The 19,637-nt window shown below is 38.0% G+C and overlaps 1 long non-coding RNA gene and 1 pseudogene across 1 annotated transcript in view; one reads left to right on the top strand and one right to left on the bottom strand.

Moving 5' to 3' along the window:
* The window catches only part of LOC113617933 (uncharacterized), a 42,164-nt gene that overhangs the window by 18,466 nt on the left and 4,061 nt on the right, over positions 1-19,637 (top strand). The window lies entirely within an intron of this gene.
* Positions 92-1,350, bottom strand: LOC113617925 (mitochondrial intermembrane space import and assembly protein 40 pseudogene; annotated as a pseudogene).

Here is a 19,637-nt window from a genome sequence, read left to right as displayed (position 1 = left end):
CATCTTTTCATGTGCTTGTTGGCCATTTGTATATCTTCCTGGGAAAAATGTCTATTTATGGTTCTGTTCATTTTTTTTTCAGGTAAAAATTATGTTTTCCTTTTAATGGACACAGTTTCCTCTCTCGGTGCTACTTTGGTAATGATTAGGTCCCCACCTCTCAAGAACATTGCATCTGAACAGGCTGAGACAGAGCCAGTGTGAACACAGACCCCCAACCAGGGCTTTTGGAATAACAAGAAGAGCAAAAACTAGCCTTTCTCTTCACTTACAAAGGGAGTCACTCAGAGGGTCCAAAGCTCTGCTTTCCAAACTAGAAAACCTGGAGCTCAATGCAAAATTAGAAAGCAAAATGTATCAGAAATGAAGCATAGTGCTTCCTCAGGTACTTAAGTTTTGATCATCCCTCCTCTTCTACAAGAAATAGTCCCACTCCAACATTTTTAAAGAAAGATGTTTTGTTTCTGTTTCACTTTCCAACTGGGTGTAAAATCTACTAAAAGGGATACAATGAATAAAATAAATCAGCTCACTCACAAGAGACACTCCCAGATAATGATTTTTTGGTTGCTGAGATTATTCAGCATATTATTTCAAAGTGGCAAAATTCAGGACAATCTGAGAAACGAATTCAAAAGTGGCAGCTACATTTGCTGATATGTCCATGTGAGACACACAGACACACAACCCCATTTTTCAGTGTATATGTCAAGGGGCCAAGACCCCGATCAGCACAATAAGTTATTTTGTACATTACAGTGCACAGAAAAACAGAAGGAAAGACACTTTCTCAGAGAGGTTCATATTGCTCTGAAGGAGGCTGGAGCCCAGCACCCCAGAGCCATCATTAGCTGGACCCCTCCTCTTCTATGGTTGCAGTGGCCTCAGAGGCAGCTGTTTCCTCTAAACGATCCCTTGGCTTCTCCTCTTCCTTCTGGAAATAGAGGTCCGGGTACTTCTGCACGCACCCCTGCATGGCCCGGAACTGGTCTACACAGTCTGACCCCTTGACATCCTCCATGCTGTAGAGGAATCAGGAAAAGGCCACCTTGAAAAGTTTCCCACATGGACCACTGGCCATCCGCCCAAGGCATGGGCAGTTCCAGTTGATATCTCCATTTGGCAGGATCAGTCTCTTCTCCTCATACAGATCATTGGGGTCTGTATGAGGAGAAGAGACCCCAGCTCCAATCGGCCACCAGCTCCAATCTGCTTGGAGTTTCATAGTCTTCTTTGGTGACAAATATGATTCAATCCTTCCCTTCCTGCTGGCAGTAGATCATGGTGCAGGCTGGTGCTTCGACCGCACAGCAATGGCGGTGGTGGCCTCCAGGTTCTGTCCATTTTTAAATCAGGTTTTTTTTTTTGATATTGAGTTGTATGAGCTCTTTATATATTTTGGATATTAACCTCTTATTAGTCATATCATTTGCAAGTATTTTCTCCCATTTAGTAGGCTGTCTTTTCGTTTTGCTGATGGTTTCCTTTTCTGTGCAAGAACTTTTAAGTTTAATTAGGTCCAATTTATTTATTTTCTCTTTTGTTTCCTTTGCCTTAGGAGAGAAATCCAAAAAAATATTGCTATGATTTATGTCAAAAAGTGTTCTGCCTATGTTGTCTTCTAGGAATTTTATGGTTTCAGGTCTTTAAACCATTTTGAATCTATTTTTATATATGGTGTGAGGAAATGTTCTAATTTCACTCTTTTACATGTATCTGTCTAGTTTTCTCAGCACCATTACTTGAAGAGTCTGTCTTTTCTCTATTTTATGTTCTGTCTCCTTTGCTGCAGATTAATTGACGATAAGAGCATACGTTTATTTCTGGGATCTCTATTCTGTTCCATTGATCTATGTGTCTGTTTCTGTGACAGTAATATGCTGTTTTGATTACTGTGGCTTTGTAGTATAGTCTGAAGTAAGGGATCATGATACCTCCAGTTGTGTTCTTTTTTCTCAAGATTGCTTTGGCAATTCAGGGTCTTTTGTGTTTCCATATATATTTTAGGATTATTTGTCCTAGTTCTGTGAAAAATGTCATGGGTATTTTGATAGGTATTGTGTTATTTTTGTAGATTGCTTTGGTTAGTGTGGACACTAACAATATCAGTTCTTCCAATCCATGAACATGGGCTATTTTTCCATTTCTTTGGATCATCTTCAATTTCCTTCATCAATGTTTTATAGTTTTCAGAGTTAAGGTCTTCCATCTCCTTGGTACATTTATTCCCAGGTATTTTATTCTTTTTGATGTGATTTTAAATGGGATTGTTTCTTGCTTTCTATTTATGATTGTTCATTATTAGTGTATAGAAAAGCAATAGCTTTCTATGTATTAATCTTGTACCCTAAAACTTTACTGAATTCATTTATTAGCTCTAATAGTCCTTTGGTGTAAATTTTAGGGTTTTCTACATATAGTATCATGTCATCTGTAAATAGTGATAGTTTTACTTCTTCCCTTCCAATTTGGATGCCTTTTACTTCTTTTTCTAGTCTGATTGCTGTGACTAAGACTTCCAATACTATGTTAAATAGAACTGGTGAGAGTGGGCATGTGTGGTTTGTTTTTGACTTTGGATAAAAAGCTTTCAGCTTTTCATTGTTGAGTATGATGTTAGCTGTGCGTTTGTCATAAATGGCCTTTATTATTTTGATATATGTTGCCTCTATATCAACTTTGATAAGAGTTTCTATCATGAATGGATGTTGAATTTTTCTGCATCTATTGAGAAGATCATGTGATTTTTATCCTTCCTTTTGTTAATGTGGTGTATCACATGGATTGATTTGTGACTGTTGATCCATTCTTGTATCCCTAGAATGTATCCCTTGTATCCCACTTGATCATGGTGCATAATCCTTTTTATATACTGTTGAATTTGGTTTGCTAATGTTTTGTTGAAGATTTTTGCATCTATATTTGTCAGAGATATTGACCAGTAATTTTCTTTTTGTGTAGTGTCTTTGTTTGATTTTGGTATTATGCTAATGGTGGCCTTGTAAAATGAATTTGGGAGTGTTACCTCTTCTTCAATTTTTTGCAATATTTTGAGAAGGATAGGTATTATCCCTTCTCTACATGTTTATTAGAATTCCCCTGTGAATCTGTCCACTCCTGGACTTTGTTTGCTGGGAATTTTTATTATTATTATAAATTCAATTTCACTGCTAGTTTTTGGTTTGTTCAAGTTGTCTATTTCTTCCAGATTCATTCTTGGAAGGTTGTATGTTTCTAGAAATTTGTCCATTTCTTCTAGGTTGACCAGTTCATTGGCATATAACTGTTTGTAGTATTCTTTTATGATTTTTTTTGTATCTCTGTGATACCAGTTATTATTTCTACTCTTTCATTTCTCATTTTGTTTATCTGTGTCCTCTCTTTTTTTCTTGATGACTTTAGCTAAAAGTTTATTAATTTTGTTTATCTTTTCAAAAAAACAGCTCCTGGCTTTATCTTTTCTATTTTTTTTAGTCTCTAATTTATTTCCTCTCTGATTGTTATTATTTCCTTCTTTATGCTTACTTTGTGCTTTATTTGTTCTTCTATTTCTAATTCCTTTAGATGGTAAGTTAGATTGTTTGACATTTTTCTTGTTTCTTAGGGGCAGACCTCTATCCTTGTAAACTTCCCTCTTAGAATTGCTTTTGCTATGTTTCATAGGTTTTGGAAAGTTGTGTTTCCATTTTTATTTGCCTCAAGGTATTTTCTGATTTTATCTTTGATTTCTTCATTGAGGGGTTTTTAGTAACATGTTTAATCTCTTCATTTTGTGTTTTTCCCATTCTTCTTGTAATTGATTTCTAGTTTTATACTGCTGTGATTGGAAAAAATGCTTGATATAATTTCTATCATCTTAAATTTTTTGAGACTTGTTTTGTGACCTAACATGTGATTTATCCTAGAGAAAACTCCACATGCACTTGAAAAGAATGTGTATTCTACTGTTTTTGGATGGAATGTCCTATAGATATATATTAAGTTCAACTGAACTAATGTGTCATTTAAAACTATTATTTCTTTGTTGATTTTCTGTTGTATGATTTGTCCATTGATGTAAGTGAGGTGTTAAAGTCCCCTACTAATATTGTAATATTGTCAATTTCTCCCTTTATGTCTGTTAATATTTGCTTTATATATTTACATACTTCTGTATTATGTGTATAATACAGAATTTTTTGTATATTTGTTAATGGGTGTTATATCTGTTAATGAGTGTTATATCCTCTTCCTTTATTGTTAATGAGTGTTATATCCTCTTCCTTTATTGATCCTTTTATCATTATATAATGCCCTTCTTTGTCTTTTGTTACAGAATTCATTTTAAAGTCTGTTTTGCCTGATATAGTATTGCGACCCCTGCTTTCTTGTCATTTCCATTTGCATGAAATATCTTATTCCATCCCTTCATTTTCAGTCTGTATGTGTCTTTAGCTCTGGAGAGGGTCTTATGTAAGAAGCATATAGGTAGGTCTTGTTTTTTTTTTTTTTTTTTTAATCCAATTAGCCAGCCTATGCCTTTGATTGGATAATTTAGTCCACTAGCATTTGGTAGGTATGTACTTATTGCCATTGTTACTTGTTTTCTGATTCCCGTCTCAATTTTAAGAGGATTGTTCTTAAGCTCAGTATATAACTGCTTTTATATCATTTTGGTTATTTTTAAAATAATGTACTTAGAACTAAAATATGCTTCTTATAGAAAATTTAGAGAATAAAGACTCACATAAAGATGAAAATGAAAATCACCTGTATTCTCCCCACTCAGAAGTACCCTTTAAACATTTTGTTGAGTTTCCTTCTATTTTTTTTCTCTTAGGTACATTATTAAACTTCCATGGTCTAACATTATAATCACCCCCTCACATGTAGTCTCAACCCCTCTACTACTCTCACCTTCATCACACATGTCTAGTAAAACCTCAACACCCCCCATCTTCTCTGCACCTGTGTCTGAGTAGCTGAATGTTACTGGAGTATATATAACTGAATTGATGTTTCCTTAATTTGATTATCTAAAATCACAACTTGCACATACTACGACCCAGAAACCCACTTATATTTCCCAGAATGATTTTATATGTTCTCCTCAAACCACCCACAACTCCTCCCTATTTTACCCTCACTCAGCTGTTGACCTTGCCTCATACTTAAGTGAAATAAAAGCCTTCAGATGATAACTCTAAAATTTCTAATGCAAACTTAACAAAGACTACCCTCATCAGCAGTTATCTTCACTTTTTCCCTTCTGTCATTATGGAGAGCCCTTTCTTCATCTTAGCCAATTCCAGGCCCCCCCTTATCCTATGGATCCAGTGCTCTTTGACCTTTAAAAACACTTCACTTTGGTTATCCACTCTCCTTTTATCAAATTTTCCATTCTTTACCATATCAGTTTTGTAACCATATTCTAATTTTCCAACTTTATCTTAGAAACAACACCAAAAACAAACAATCAAACCTTAGTTCCATAGCTCCCTGAAGATTGGTTTCACTCATTTCCCCATTATCCTGCATAACCAAACTTCTCAAGAGTTGTTAAATGTATTAGTTCCACCTCCTTAACTTTTCTTTAATCCATTCTAATATGGTTTCCACATTGCCCCACGACTATACTGAAATTTCTTGTCTCAGGATCACTGACAATGGTCACACAGCCATTTGCAATCTACACATCTCTGTCCTCTTATCCACCCTTTGAGCATTTGATGGGATTGGCCATTTACTTCCTGAAACACTCTCTTCTCTTGGCTATCATTACACTATTGTTTCCTAGTTTTCCAAATGCACTGGCTTATTACATCAGTTTCCTTTTCCAGCTGGCTCCTACGCCTCCTCTGAAGTATTGGCAGTCCTCTGGTTTAAGTTGTGGATCCTCTTCTCTTCTTTTGATTTTTCTCCCTGAGTGATCCTATTAATTCCCAGTCTTTAAAAAATCAGTATGACTAAAGACTCCAAAGTTTATATCTCCAACCTAGATAATTTTTTTTCTGAGCACCATTACAATTTTGCTTACCTGATAGCTCAACCTGTATGTCTTACAGACACTTAAATCATATACATCTAAGATAAAACTTCTCATTTCTCTTCTGCAAGTGAATCCCTCCCCTATCTGTTCTATCCAGATAAATGGCACATTATCCTTTAGTTGCTCAATTCAGAAACCTGAGTCAGTCCTGATTTTCTTTTCCCATAACCCTTATCCAAAGCATTGGTAACTTCACTTGATTCTACTCCCCAAAATATCTTGACTCTGTCTTTTCTCCATCTTCTTGGCTCCTGGCCATAGCCCATCCTTCACAGACTATGTTGACATCTCTTTGATGTCTCTCTGATTCCACATTTGTTCCTCTACAATCCATTTCCACATCACAAGCAAGAGTGATCATCTTCTAGAACATAAATTAAACACTCCTTAAAAACTGTAAGTGGCTTTTCATTATATTTGTAACAAATTCAAACTCTTTACAAGAGCTGGATGGCTCTATAGATCTACCTCATTTGTCTCTGCTGATCTCTCCAACCTCAGGCTGCACTACTCCATCACTACACCAAAGCCACTCTTTTTCAAACACATCCACATCTTTCCCACCTCAGGATGTTCATACATGCTGTTCCCTCTGTTCTTTTATCTCTACTGTTGCCTTGTTTGACTTCTTGTCTGTTGGAAATCAACTTAAATATTGTCTTTTCTGCAGATGCCTTTTCTGGCCAGTCTGACTAACGTAGGTATTTCTATTCCATCCATCTGTGAGTGAAGTGATCTGAATATCTCTCAAATGCCAATTTTTAATCTTTTCTCAGAAAACAATTTCTTCCCCTATTAGTGCTATAAATCCCAGTGATCTATTCTTGGAAAAGCCAATTTAAATATGAAATACTGACTGTGATATGATAACAGTTGCATGACAATAGACTTGGATTCAAATTTGAATTTGGACTTGTTACTTTTAAAATCAGCTCTTTCCTCTTCTGTTTCTTAATTAGCAGATAGATGATAAATCAAAAAGAATGAAATAAGGGGGAGATACAGTACAGTTGCTGAATGATAAGACAGCCTCATAAAACTTCTTGCATTTAAGGGCAGAAGAATCATGAAGGAGAGGGGCAAATATTCCTTAAATGCTCGCTCTGTATTAGGGCACTATACTAGATACTTAACTAGCTGTTCTGACTTTAGGGCACTGCTAGGCCAAAGCCAGGGACTACTAACTCATAACATTTTAGAATTGCAAAGAATCTCACAAATCATTTATTATGTAATGAATGTACCCATTATGAGATTCCTCTAGTAATACGTGATCTAGTGCTCTCCCAGTCTACCCTTGAACTCTCTACTTCCCACTGAAGCTCATTCCATGGTTAATAATTCTAATTACCAGAAAGTTTTAGCTTAATGGCATATAAATCTGTCTCCATGTAACTTCCACTCACTATTCCTGTTTCCATCCCCTGCAGCCAAACAGAGTGAGATGTCTCAGTCCACCCCATGAGTCTTCCAGGTATTTGGTCATCAAGTTGCCCTCGGGGCTCCTCCAGGCCAAATGTTATCAGTTGGGTTTGGACTTAGAGTTAGAGTGACTTGAGGCTGATTGGCCACAACCAGGATTCCTGCAGACTTCCTCCCTTCATTTTCCCCTGTGCCTCTGGGCCAAGTGTACATAGTTGAGATCATTTCACAGCCCCTTCTCTCTAAATAATGACTTCTTTAGGCATAAGGCTGCTCCTGTTATTATTGTCCATAGAATACCTGTTCTTTAAATGTCAGCATTGTACTTGTGCTATATGTATATTAACTTTAATCCACACAATATCCTTGGATGGTAGGTACTAGTTTGAAACATATGAAACTGTCATTTTTATTGTTTAAAAATGGTTGAATATCAGAGACTTCAAATGGGGCATTTATTATTAATCTGATTTTATAGATGAGAAAAGCAGAGCCTTGCACATGTGATATATCCTGTTCAAGGCCACAAAGCCAAGAGCAGGGTGAGGTCTACCCCTACATCAGTCCAGCTCAAGAGGTGGCTCATTTGCTGCATGTGCTGCTTCTTTATGTATCACCTTGCCATTGCAGATGGGAGGATTCAAGGTAAAGACAGAGGCCACAGTCTTTTGTAATGCAGCATGGCAGAGTGGAAAGGAAACATTTGAGATAGTTGTATATTTGCTAAATACGTATATTCCAGCACTTATTATTTGTGTGGCCTTGAGAAAGTTACCGAACCTCCCAGAAACCCAATGAGGGTATCTCTAAAGTTGGGTTGTTAATATTTAACTTGCAGTGCTTGTACGAGGACTCAGTGAGTTGACATTCTATCAGGCTCCCACCCAATACCTTCCTGTTGCCTGGCATATCGTGCTGTATGGTCTCATCCCACTCACTCTCTCTTTCTCCTACATCAAGGGACCGCTAACTTCTCCCTAAAAGGCCAATAGTAAATATCGCAGGCTTTGTTAGCCAAGAGGAAATATCATCTCTTCAAGAACCTGTTCTCACTAAAAAGCTATAGTTATCTGACCACTTTGAAAAATGTAAAAGCTATTCTTAGCTCACAGGCCATACCAAAACAGGTAGGTCAGGGGGCTGGAGTTTGCCAGCCCCTACACTAGCTGATTATTATGTAGTTTCTTCTCTCTTCTCAAGTCTCCAGCAGCTTCTAACTCATGCTCACTCTCAATGATTACATTGCTTCTTCTTTCGTTGAGAAAATAGAAGCAAACAGAAAAGATGTAGCAGCAGTTCCCCTTGCCTTATTTATTGTGCCTGAATTCCCCTCCTTGTCCCTATAGCTAAGGGTCTCTCTGGGCTCCTGACACAATCTAGCCCTTCTGCTGTGCACTTAATTCCATTGTCTCATACTCTCAGGAACATTGCTCTAACAATTCTCCCCTAGCTCCTTCAAAGCACTAACATTTCTTCCTCCATTGAATCATTCCCATCAGTGAGCAAACATGCTGTGATTTTTCCCATCTTAAGAAAGCTCTCCCTTGACCCCACTTCCTCCTGCACTTACCACTCATTCCCCATTTCTTGCAGTAAAACTCCATGAATGAATTAGCTATCTAGGCTAACTCTAATTGCTCTTTTCCCATTCTTTCTTCACTATCACCCCATCAGTAATGAACTCCAGGTCGTTTACATGAATGAGCAGTTCTCAGTCCTCATCTAGTCTGATTTATCAGCAGCGTTTGCCACAGGATCATTCCTTTCTCCCTGAAACCCTCCTTCATGTGCCTTGTTGGGTACTAGACTCTACTTCTTTCCCTCCTGAATCACTGCTGCTTCTTCTCAGATTCTTTGCTGTTCATCTTTATCTCAGGGATGAGTCCTTAGATCTCTCCTATTTTCTGTCTACATTCTATCTTGTAATGATCTTATATAGCCTTATAGCTTTATCTGTATGTTATGACTTCAGTATGTATATTTCCACCCTAGGCCATTTCCTGAACTCCAGGTTTTTATATCTGACTGTCCATTTAACATCTCTACTCTGATATCTAATTGGTGTCTCAAACTCACCATGAGTTTGAGCTCCTGATATCCCCCATCAACAAAATAGCCTTCTCTTCTAGTCTTTCTCATTTATGTCAACTGCAATTCCATTCTTTCAGTCACTCAGGCTAAAAACCTTAGCTTTATCCTCTTTAAAATTTTTTTTAATCAACTTTTTGAGTGTAATTTATGCCCAGTAAACTTTGCCCATTTCAAGTGTACAATTCAGTGAGTTTTGACTGATGTATATACCAGGAAATCACTGCCACAATCAATATACAGAACATTTCTCTCTCTCTTTGTCACCCATTCCTCTCTTTTCCCCTGTCCCCTAAAGAGCACTGGTCTGCTTTCTGTCACTGTGGGGTTACTTTACATTTTCTACAATTTTATATAAATAGAACTCTACAGTGTGTACTCTTTGGTGTCTGTGTCTTTTACTTAGAATAAACATTTTGAGATCCATTTTTGTCGTGTGTGTTGGTAGTTCACTTCTTTTTGTTGTGATTCATGTTCCCTTATATGGATAATTGTTTATGTCTTCTCCAAGTGATGGACATTTGGGTTGTGTCCAGTTTTTGGCTATTCTGAATAAAGCTGCTATGTACATTCAGTAGAGGTCTTTGTTCAGACATTTGATTTCAGTTTTCTTGAGTAAATCACTTAGGTACAGAATGTCCAGGTAGAATGGTAGGTGTATTGGGTAACTTTTAAAGAAAGTGTCAAACAGTGTTCCAAGGTAGTTGTGCCATTTCATATTCCCACCAGCAGTGTATTAAAGTATGAGTTCCTGCACATCCTTGCCTGGCTACATCTTCAACTGCTCTCTTTTTCTCGCATCCAATCTGAAATTCCATCTATTAGGAAATCCTGTTGCCCAAATCTTCAAAATACACCTAGAATCCTATTCCTTCTCATCCTACTACTGCCACCATTTTGGCAGAAGACAGTCTCACTGGGTGTTTTCAATGGCTTCCTGCTTATGCCCTTCAGTGTGTTCAAAACACAGCACTTGAAATACACTTGTTAAGTATAAGCAGTTTCTATCACTCCACTGTTTAAACCCTTGGTGGCTGCCCTTCTCAGAGCAAATGCCAAGAGTATTATAGTGGCCCATTTACCTCTTCTCGATCTGTCCATTCCTAATGCCCTTGACTTTCCATGCTCCCACTTTTCCTTCTCTCCTTTCCTTCTCTCAATGCTACCTTGAATACACCAAGTTTGCTCCCATCTCAGGGCCTTTGCACAGGCTGTTTTCTGGTCCCTTTCTTTCTCAGATACATATATGACTCCTATCTTCACTTCCTTCAGATCTTTACTCCAAAAACCCTTTCTCTATGAGGCTTTCCTTGATTCTCCCATTTTAAATCGCACCCATCCCACTCCTTAGTCCATGTTCCTACCTTATTTCTGCCATCGCGCTTATCACCATTTGGTAGTCAATATACATTTGCTGACCCTCATCTATGTGCCAATGACTCTTCTAGGCACTTGAGAGGCAGTGTTAAATGAAACAGTCAAAAATCTCTATCATCCTGGAGTTTTCACGTATTTTATTAATTTATCTTGCTTCTCAATCATCTCCCATCCACAAGAATAAAAGCTCTGTGATAACAGGGATTATGTCTGTTTCGTTTAATGCTGTCTCACTACTGCCCAGAAAAATGCTGGCAAATAGTAGGATTTCAACAAATACCAGCTGTTGTCTTTTAATTTCATTTTTCCAAATAAAAAAGCAAGCTCTGGTCCAAGCTTTATTAATGTAGAATAGATTACTGCAGTGTCCTACTTTGGACTTTGAGGGAATCTGCAGCCTGTGAAAATTGAAGACACAATTGAATTGCTAATTAAAAAATGGAACCAGTTCAATTCTGTAATCCTCTAAGAGTGGGTTTTAAACTCTGAAGTAGTATTAATCTAATTTTCTAGACTGCTTATCAGGAAAACTCCATTTCTCTGCAGACAGCCTCTTCCAAGACCTTTGGGTTGATGAGCAGCTGCCTGAGTGTTGAGCAATGAGGTGAGCTGTTCTGCAGATTTCCCCTTCTTTAGAAATGTGCCTTTTAACACGTTGTCTGGATTAATGTTTCCCAAAGTGTGTCCTCTTGATCACCTGCATTAGCACTGATCAACTCCAACCACTGAATCAGGATCTCTAAGGGTAGGATTCTGAAATCTTCCTTCTTTACAAACTCCTGATATAGTTGGCTATTTGAAGTTTGAAATTATTTGTTTTAAAATTTGTCTGAGTTAGGACAACTGGGTCTAGGAGGATTGAACCACTGTAATTGAAGGCAGTATGGCAAGGATCCTCAGCAGGTGGACTGAGATGTTCAGGTGAGGGTTGGAAGATTTGATCGAAGCCAAAGGTTAGTAGTTTTAGTTTTGCCCTTGTTACGGGTTGAATGGTACCCCCCCAAAAAATAAAGTCCCAACTCCCAGTACCTCAGAATGTTACCTGGTTTGAAAATATAGTTGTTGCAGATATAACTAGTTAAGATGAGGTCCTACTGGGATAGGTTGGATCCCTAATCCAATTTGATTAATGTCCTTACAAAAAGAACTCCATGTAAAGACAGGGACACAGGAAAAATTCTATGTGAAGATGAAGGATTAGATGTTGCATCTACAAGCCAAGGGACACCAAAGATTGTCAGCAAACCACGAGAAGCTAGGGAAAGGCAAGGATGGATTCCTCTACAGGTTTCAGAGGGACCATGACCCTGCCAACACCTTGATTTTGGACTTCCAGCCTCCAGAAATGAGCGACAATAAATTTCTTTTGTTTTCAGTCTCCCAGTTTGTGGTACATTGTTTTGGCAGCCCTAGGGAACCAACATTGCCCTTGTCCTTCAGTTATTTATCAAACAACTAAAAATATATTATTGAAGTGGGATTATAGATAAAAGAAGAAGAGGCCAGAGTGACAACTTCAGGGACCTCTAGAACTCAGGGAATTTTAAATGTAGGCTTGAAATTTTTCTAGAGGATAGACAGTCCAACGGAAGAATAAGGAAGCTAGAAAAATGTTCACCCCTACATGAAAGCTGATGTATGACAGAAATGGCATTGTTAGAAAGTGAGAAAGAGGTCAGTTAGTTAGTATATAGGGGTAGGAAATTTGGTTATCCATATACAAAAATAAAATTAGATTCCTACTTCATATAATAACAACAACAATAATAATAGTAATAGTAATCACTTAAATGCATTTAGTAGGTACTGTTCTAAGAGGTTTTTGTGTATCCTAGTTGCAACTTCACACTTATCTATCAATAGGTGCTACTATTTTTATACCCATTTTACAGATTAAGAAACTAGGGCATGTAGAGGTTAAGTGACAGGCTAAAATGTGATGGAGGTGAGATGTGAACTCAGGCAGTCTGGCGTCAGACTCCATGCTTTCAATCACTATGCCATACTAGTTCACACTTCATAAAGAAATTGAGTCAAGGTATATTAAAAATTTGACAGTGAAAATAAAACCAAAAAAATTTAGAAGAAAACAAAGAATATCTTTACGGCTTCTAGCATGAAATAAATAAAACAGGAAAAATACAAATTATAAAAAAATATGGATGGCATATACTACAATAAAAACTTTGTTCATCAAAAGACATCATAATAAGAGTGAAAAAGAAGTATTTGCAGCACGTATAATCAACAGAGGATTAAAATGCCGTGTATGTAAGAAATTCTGCACATCAATAAGAAAAGGACAAACAACACAATAAAAAATGAGGTCCATAAAAAACACACACAGCAACATGGAACCTCACAGATGAGAAAACATAAATGACTAATAATCACTTGAAAAGATGATTATAATTTCACACCTATCATATTTGCAGAAATTTAAAAAACCTGCCAACACTATATTGTGATAAGGATATAAAGCAATGGCAATTCCTATACACAGCAGGAGGAATGTAAATTGGTGTAGCCACTTTGGAGGTCAGTTTTACAATATTTAGTAAAGTTGAAGATTCCCTCACCTTATAACTCAGCAGTCCAAAGGAATATACTCCAGGGCAACTTGCCCATATAGTCAAGGAGACAAGAGACATGTTCACAGCAAAATGGTTTGTAATAGCAAATGCTTAGAAACAACCTAAGTTGTCAACAGAAAAGTGAATTAACTCATGGTGGTGTATTTATATAATGGACTACTATGCAGCACTGAAAATTAATAAACTAGAGCCAAATATATTTATAGGAGAACTTTATAAACATAATGATGTCTTGAGAAAAGAAAATCACAGAATGTGTAAAAGTTAAAAGCATAAGCAAAACTTATAAATGTTAAAAATATATAAAGGTTAACAAATTTAAAAAAAGAGTATATAAAGGTTAAAACATACAACACAATACAAAAATTGTTAAGGGCTACATAGAGTCAGAATAAAAATACAACAACAACAAAAAAGATTGGAAAAGACAAACCCTAAATTCAGGACAGTGTTTACCTTTAGAATGAAGGTATATTTGTAATGAGTAAACAAAGGGAATTAAATATAATGGATTAGTACTAGTTTATCTCTTAAAATAGGGGTGGGTGCATAGGGACTTATTTGTTATTTCCTTTTCTATGTCTTAAATATTGCAAAAATAAATTTTTTAAAAAGAAAAGATCATCTGGAAGCTATTGAGAGCTATAAGAAGCAAGCAAGTCATCTGAATGTCAAATGTTGGAGCTACAAGTCAGAAGAGGCAGGAAGTGGCCACAGTCTTTGCTTCCTCTGACTCCCCCTCACTCTTCCTCTCTTATTCCAGAATGGTGGTCAGAAAAGAGAAACACTGGAAAAATGTCTTTTTTCGTCTTTCTGAGATCCAGGCTCTTCATATTTTGGTCCCTTCCTCTTGGTTGGATAGGGCACTGTTTGGGTAAAGAGCATTCTTTTTGGCGTGAGTACTGCTTTTTCACAGAGTCGCTGTGGTTTCTAGTCTTTTGTGTTTGACAAGCTCTTTTTGATTTAATATTTTCTATTTAATATTTTAATATGCTCTAAGTGAGCAAAGTCTCTCACAAATGAAGTGTGACTGACGTACAGCTAATATTCCTCCTCCACAACACCAAAGTGTCTTCTAGACAAGCAATAAATAAGAATCAAAGAGCTTGGTGTCTGGTGCCTCTGGAGGGCCTTATAGCATATCTCTGGGAATCCATTTGGTCTCAACCAAGAGGAAAAGCTGAAAAGAGGGACGTGTATTTCACACAAATTAATAATCTTGGCATTTCCTATGCTCTTCTATTCAGCAATGTCAACAGAAAATATCATTTTGGCTGTGGGTGTTGTCACTTAACACTTTGCCACAGTGAGTTTTGCCCAAGTATTTTAGTGTAATGGGTAGAACAAATCTGAGTGCAGGTATTACTCTTTTTGTATTATTTCAATGATGTTGTTCCCTTACCAGCACCGTGGGTGCTTTCTTATTTGCAAAGGACCAATGGGGAGGAATAAAATGCAGCCAGTCAACCGCTTTGTTTACATGAATTCAGAAGGATCCAACCTAGAAAACTCTTTCAAAAACTGGAAAAACAAAATCAATGCTTTCTCTCCCTTGAAAACTTATATTTCATAATAATCATTATTTTGGTCACAGTGGCAGGGAATTATCTCCCAGAGAATTTAGTATTTTTTATTGTTGTAGGGATTTTTTTGTTTGGTTTTGCCAATTGCTGTTTGTTTAAATTTGGTCCGCCTACTGAAATTGAATCTGGAGCTGAAGAATTGAAAGATTTTAATAACATTCTTAAAATACATGGCTTTATAAAGTGGTAATAGGAGGGAGGTATTGCCTGGATATGGTAGTATTTGGCTCAAGGGACAGGTGTGATCTGAATACTCTCCTTGTCTGCAGGAATATTCCTCTATAAAAGATGTGATTAGGATGGGCATGGGTGGGAGGACTTTCCCCTGGAACCCTGTTTATTGTGCATAAAAGATGGCTTAGGCACCATTTAAAGCCTTCGTCCGGTTATTAAATCTTGTGATGCTGGAATGGTGAATTTTATCACCTGGTTATCCATCTTCTAACAGCATCCAAAAACATTTTGCCAGACATATGACTGGATTTCTCCAGTAAATAATTTGTACTTTGCAGTCATCTGAATGAGAAGAGCTTTCCTATAGTATTATTTAATTCTTAGAAGCATATTTATTTTCCTAGATCACGTGCATTTGGTTACTTAGCAAAGAATGAATGAAAAAGTCCTTGTTAGGTGCGGTCTGTAAAAGTAGATGTGACAGTCTTGTTCACACTCTTTATTAATATATAAAACAATGCCTGCCACATAATACACGCTCTTTACCCACTGAAAGAAAAGAAGAATGAATGAATGAATAGATGACAGATTGAATATGGGACTTTAACTGTTATGTTCTTCATAGTCATTCTTCTAACATTACAGAATACCAGTCCTGTATTCTATAACTAGAATGAGATATGAAGAGCAGTAGGAAGTACCTAGAAAATAGAAAAGAAGGCAGCAGCTGGGAAGCACGGGTGGGTCAAAGGCCTCTAATCGTCTTGTGTTTTATATCCACAAGATTAAAGATTCCTTCTGAGTTTTGATTAAGGATGCATAGTTACAAGATTAATCGGCGAGTCAAATTAGAAAAGGTTTAACTTCAATCTCAGAATTAATCAAAGCTCCCCCTGCCACCCCCTCGCTCACATTAAGCTGTCTTTACAACAGGGGATTAGAGAAAACCATCTAAGACTTTGCGTCCCCGGGCTCTCTGTTACCTCTTCTGTACAGCTGTCCTCATTCAGATCACAAACAATTCTCTTGTCAAGAATCAAAGCTCATTTCCCCTTGAAGTTTCTGTTTATACCCAGGCCTGAATTTATTCTAGTGCCTCTGCACATATTTATTTATTTTGGTGACCTGCAGTGTCCTGTATCATACACTTGTCTTATGCATTGTCACGAAACATATTAAAACTTAGTACACTTGTCTGTGTCCAAAAACACCTCCTTAATCATTCCAGTAATTATGCAAACACTCCCATGGGACTGGCTATAAACATGTCCTTCCCTTCCCGAGGAGACTTCTGACTCTCTCCTTGGAAGCCACGCCAAAGGAGTGTGGGCAGAATGCACAATTAATAACTCCACTGAGAAGAGGTTAATGTGGTCATGAGGCACCCAAGAAATAAAACTGCCATTGCTTTATTAAAGACTGTAATTCAGGCACAGGCTTGCATGGTAACAATAAAACAATTTTAAAGAAATAAATAAAAGGACCAGAAAGAAAAATGTGGATTTTAACTGTGCCTGGATTCTAGATTTTGCAAATATATTTTCTTGACTGATGAACAATAAGAGCCATTGCCCTTTAAATGTGTCACTGGTTGCAAGAAAATGTAAAAGTCCAAGGAAATTCTATAGAGACTTTGCTACTTATGGCTCAAAACCTGCCCCCAAATTTCCTAAGGACATCGAACTCTTGACGGTCCATATATGATATGGTCCCACCTCTTCAAGGGGTAAGACGATCATGCTTAATCATGTAAGTTTTCCTTTCCCCTCTGTGGGAGGGGACCATGAGTTCAGAGAATCAGGGTCATTTAAAAAGGCCTATATCATCCCTCCACCCTTTTTCTGACTTACTTAGTACCAAAGAAGATGAGGAGAAATGTAAAGAGTCAGACCTTAGGTTCTTACATAAGGTTCAAAAACACAAAAGAGAACTCATGATCGGGTGCTGATGTACAATCTCACAAAATGGAAAATGTCAGATATAAAGATAATGGGACTCCATTTAGTGCTAACGTGAACTCTTTAGGGAGCCTGGGATAAGGGAGAGCCATAGACTCTGACATGTGGCAGCCAACACTGGCTGTTTATAACTGAATGAAGGAATGGATGCTTTGGATTGCCTGACCTCAAATCATTGAGATAGCATTTTCATTTCAAAATGTCTGCAGGGCATGATGGGAGGATCCCTGAGAAACTAATGATATAGCCCTTCCAACCTCTAAGTTTGGAATGTAGAAAGAAAAATCATCAGGCATCTGGGAATGGGGATTAGTGGAGAAGGCCTTTATGGACAAGTAGAAAATAGTGGGCTTTATCTTTTAAACCACCTAGTCAATGGAGAATTTTGGACAGAGGAATAATGGGATAGAAGTGGTGTCTAAAAAATATGGATTTGGGTACAATATAACTTGAAGGATATCTGGGAAAGAGGCTAGTTCAGAATATTTTTTTCAGTAATCTGTCTGAGAACATGAAATACTATTGGTGTGTTGGATGAGCTCAACAAGGAGAGAAATAAGAGACTTTATTTTTCTTCATCTATTGTATTCAAGCATACTCTGTCCAATCCTCTCCCCTTACCCTTGGATGAAATCTGGGCAAGATCTCATAGCTTTCTTGTCCTTTTGCCTCATTGGACAAGAGTCCCATTCTACTGTCCAGTCTTAAACAGTTCAGTCCAGTCTTAACAAAAACTTCAGCTCCATATCCAGTTCTGAGGTTCTCTCCTTCCCCCCAGCTCAGGTTTGACCTATCATCTAAGGTAGGGGTGCAGTCTTTCCCTTTTCTATTCCTTTCTTTTTTTCTCTTTTTCCTACCTCCTGCTACTGGCTCCTCCAGGATTAGAGCATGGGAAAGAAGGGGTTAGAATGAAAGGGAGAAAGAGATTTTTACCTACTTCATGTTATTTGTAGGTGTCTTCTGGCTGTTAATGACTTGTGTGGCAGACCTCCAAATTCTGGCTCATCTGTGGGGTGCTGTGTGGTCTGTTGTGTGTTCCATGTGGACTCTGAATTGTGTGGCAAGAAATTTCTTCTATGGTTGTCTTCTTCCAACCCTCCCTCTACCATCTTCTGCCCTGCATATCCTTCCGCATCAAGATGGTGCAAGCCTGGCTACCTTCAAGTGTTCACTGAACCCATGGGAAAGGCAGGGGTCCTTGCCATTCCAAATTCAGGCTGCTTCTGATGTTCTTTTCCTCTCTCCTGTCAGCATCTCTATCTTTTATATTCTCCAGCGGGAGGCAGACACCAGACTCTATATTCACAAATACCCCTAAACTCTAGTGCATCCATGTCAAACACTCCAGAGTACAATTACACCGTATTCTTCTCCAGGGAAGTAAGAATTCCTGCAACTTAGCAAACCTCCAGCTGGGGAGTGAAATATTGTAATGGGGGGACTTCATATGTTGAAGTCTTAGCCCTAGTACTTCAGAATGTGACTGTACTTAGAGATAGAATTTTTAATGAGGTAATTAAGATGAAACAAAGTCCTTGAGGTGGGCTCTAATCCAATGTGACTGGTGTTCTTGTAAGAAGGGAAGATTAAGACACAGACACACAGAGGGAAGATACATGGAGAAAAGATACATGGAGAAAAAGGCCAAGGAGAGAGGCCTCAGAAAGAACCAACCCTACTGACAGCTTGATTATGAGCCACCCAGTTTGATCCACCCAGTCTGTGATATTTGTTATGGCAATCCTAGCACACTAATATAGGTACCCATTTTCATTTTGTTCCCCCACTTCTATAAATTGGGATGTGTCAGGCCATTTCTTGGTTATCTCTTCAGATGCCTCTTGTCTTAAACTTTGGGCCTTCCCTTGAAGATCTGAGACCACAGGAGACATTCTACTCCAAGCTTACTTTAGAAGGTCTGGATGAAGATGGTAGAACAGATGCTGTGATGTACTCTGCATATGCCCTCAGCCCACCTGATTTTAGGGTAGCTGCCCCATGTACCATTGCCAGGGTCCTTCACCAAGATTGTGCCAAGGGTTTTCTCTGAGTTGTTTTCTCCAAAGCTACAGAAGGTTGCTGAAACTTGGCCAGGGGCAATTCAGACTTTCAGGAGAGTAAGCACCCATGGAGGCAGTCTTTACCTTCAAGGTGAATAATACCTCTGCTTCCCATTACCTGGTGTGACAACTCTGAAGAATGTTCTGCAGTTTCCCAGAGGATCCCCAGAGAGACTGAGCCACAGCTGCCCACCATGTTATCCAGTTAACACACCATGTACTGACTTTCCTCCATCACCATCTACTTTTCCCTTACTTCTGTTTTTGAGGATTAACTCCTGGCTGTGCACCAAGTCCTTGTCTTAGGGTTTGCTTCTTGGGGAGACCAAATTATGACAAGTTGTGCCTTGGGC

Source organism: Aethalodelphis obliquidens, unplaced genomic scaffold (assembly GCF_003676395.1).
Source record: "Aethalodelphis obliquidens isolate GAN/ISIS:26980383/991018 unplaced genomic scaffold, ASM367639v1 scaffold1, whole genome shotgun sequence".
In the NCBI taxonomy this organism is placed as follows: domain Eukaryota; kingdom Metazoa; phylum Chordata; class Mammalia; order Artiodactyla; family Delphinidae; genus Aethalodelphis; species Aethalodelphis obliquidens.
The sequence above is the reverse complement of the archived record's forward strand: the minus strand, read 5'-3'. Positions and strand labels throughout refer to the sequence as shown.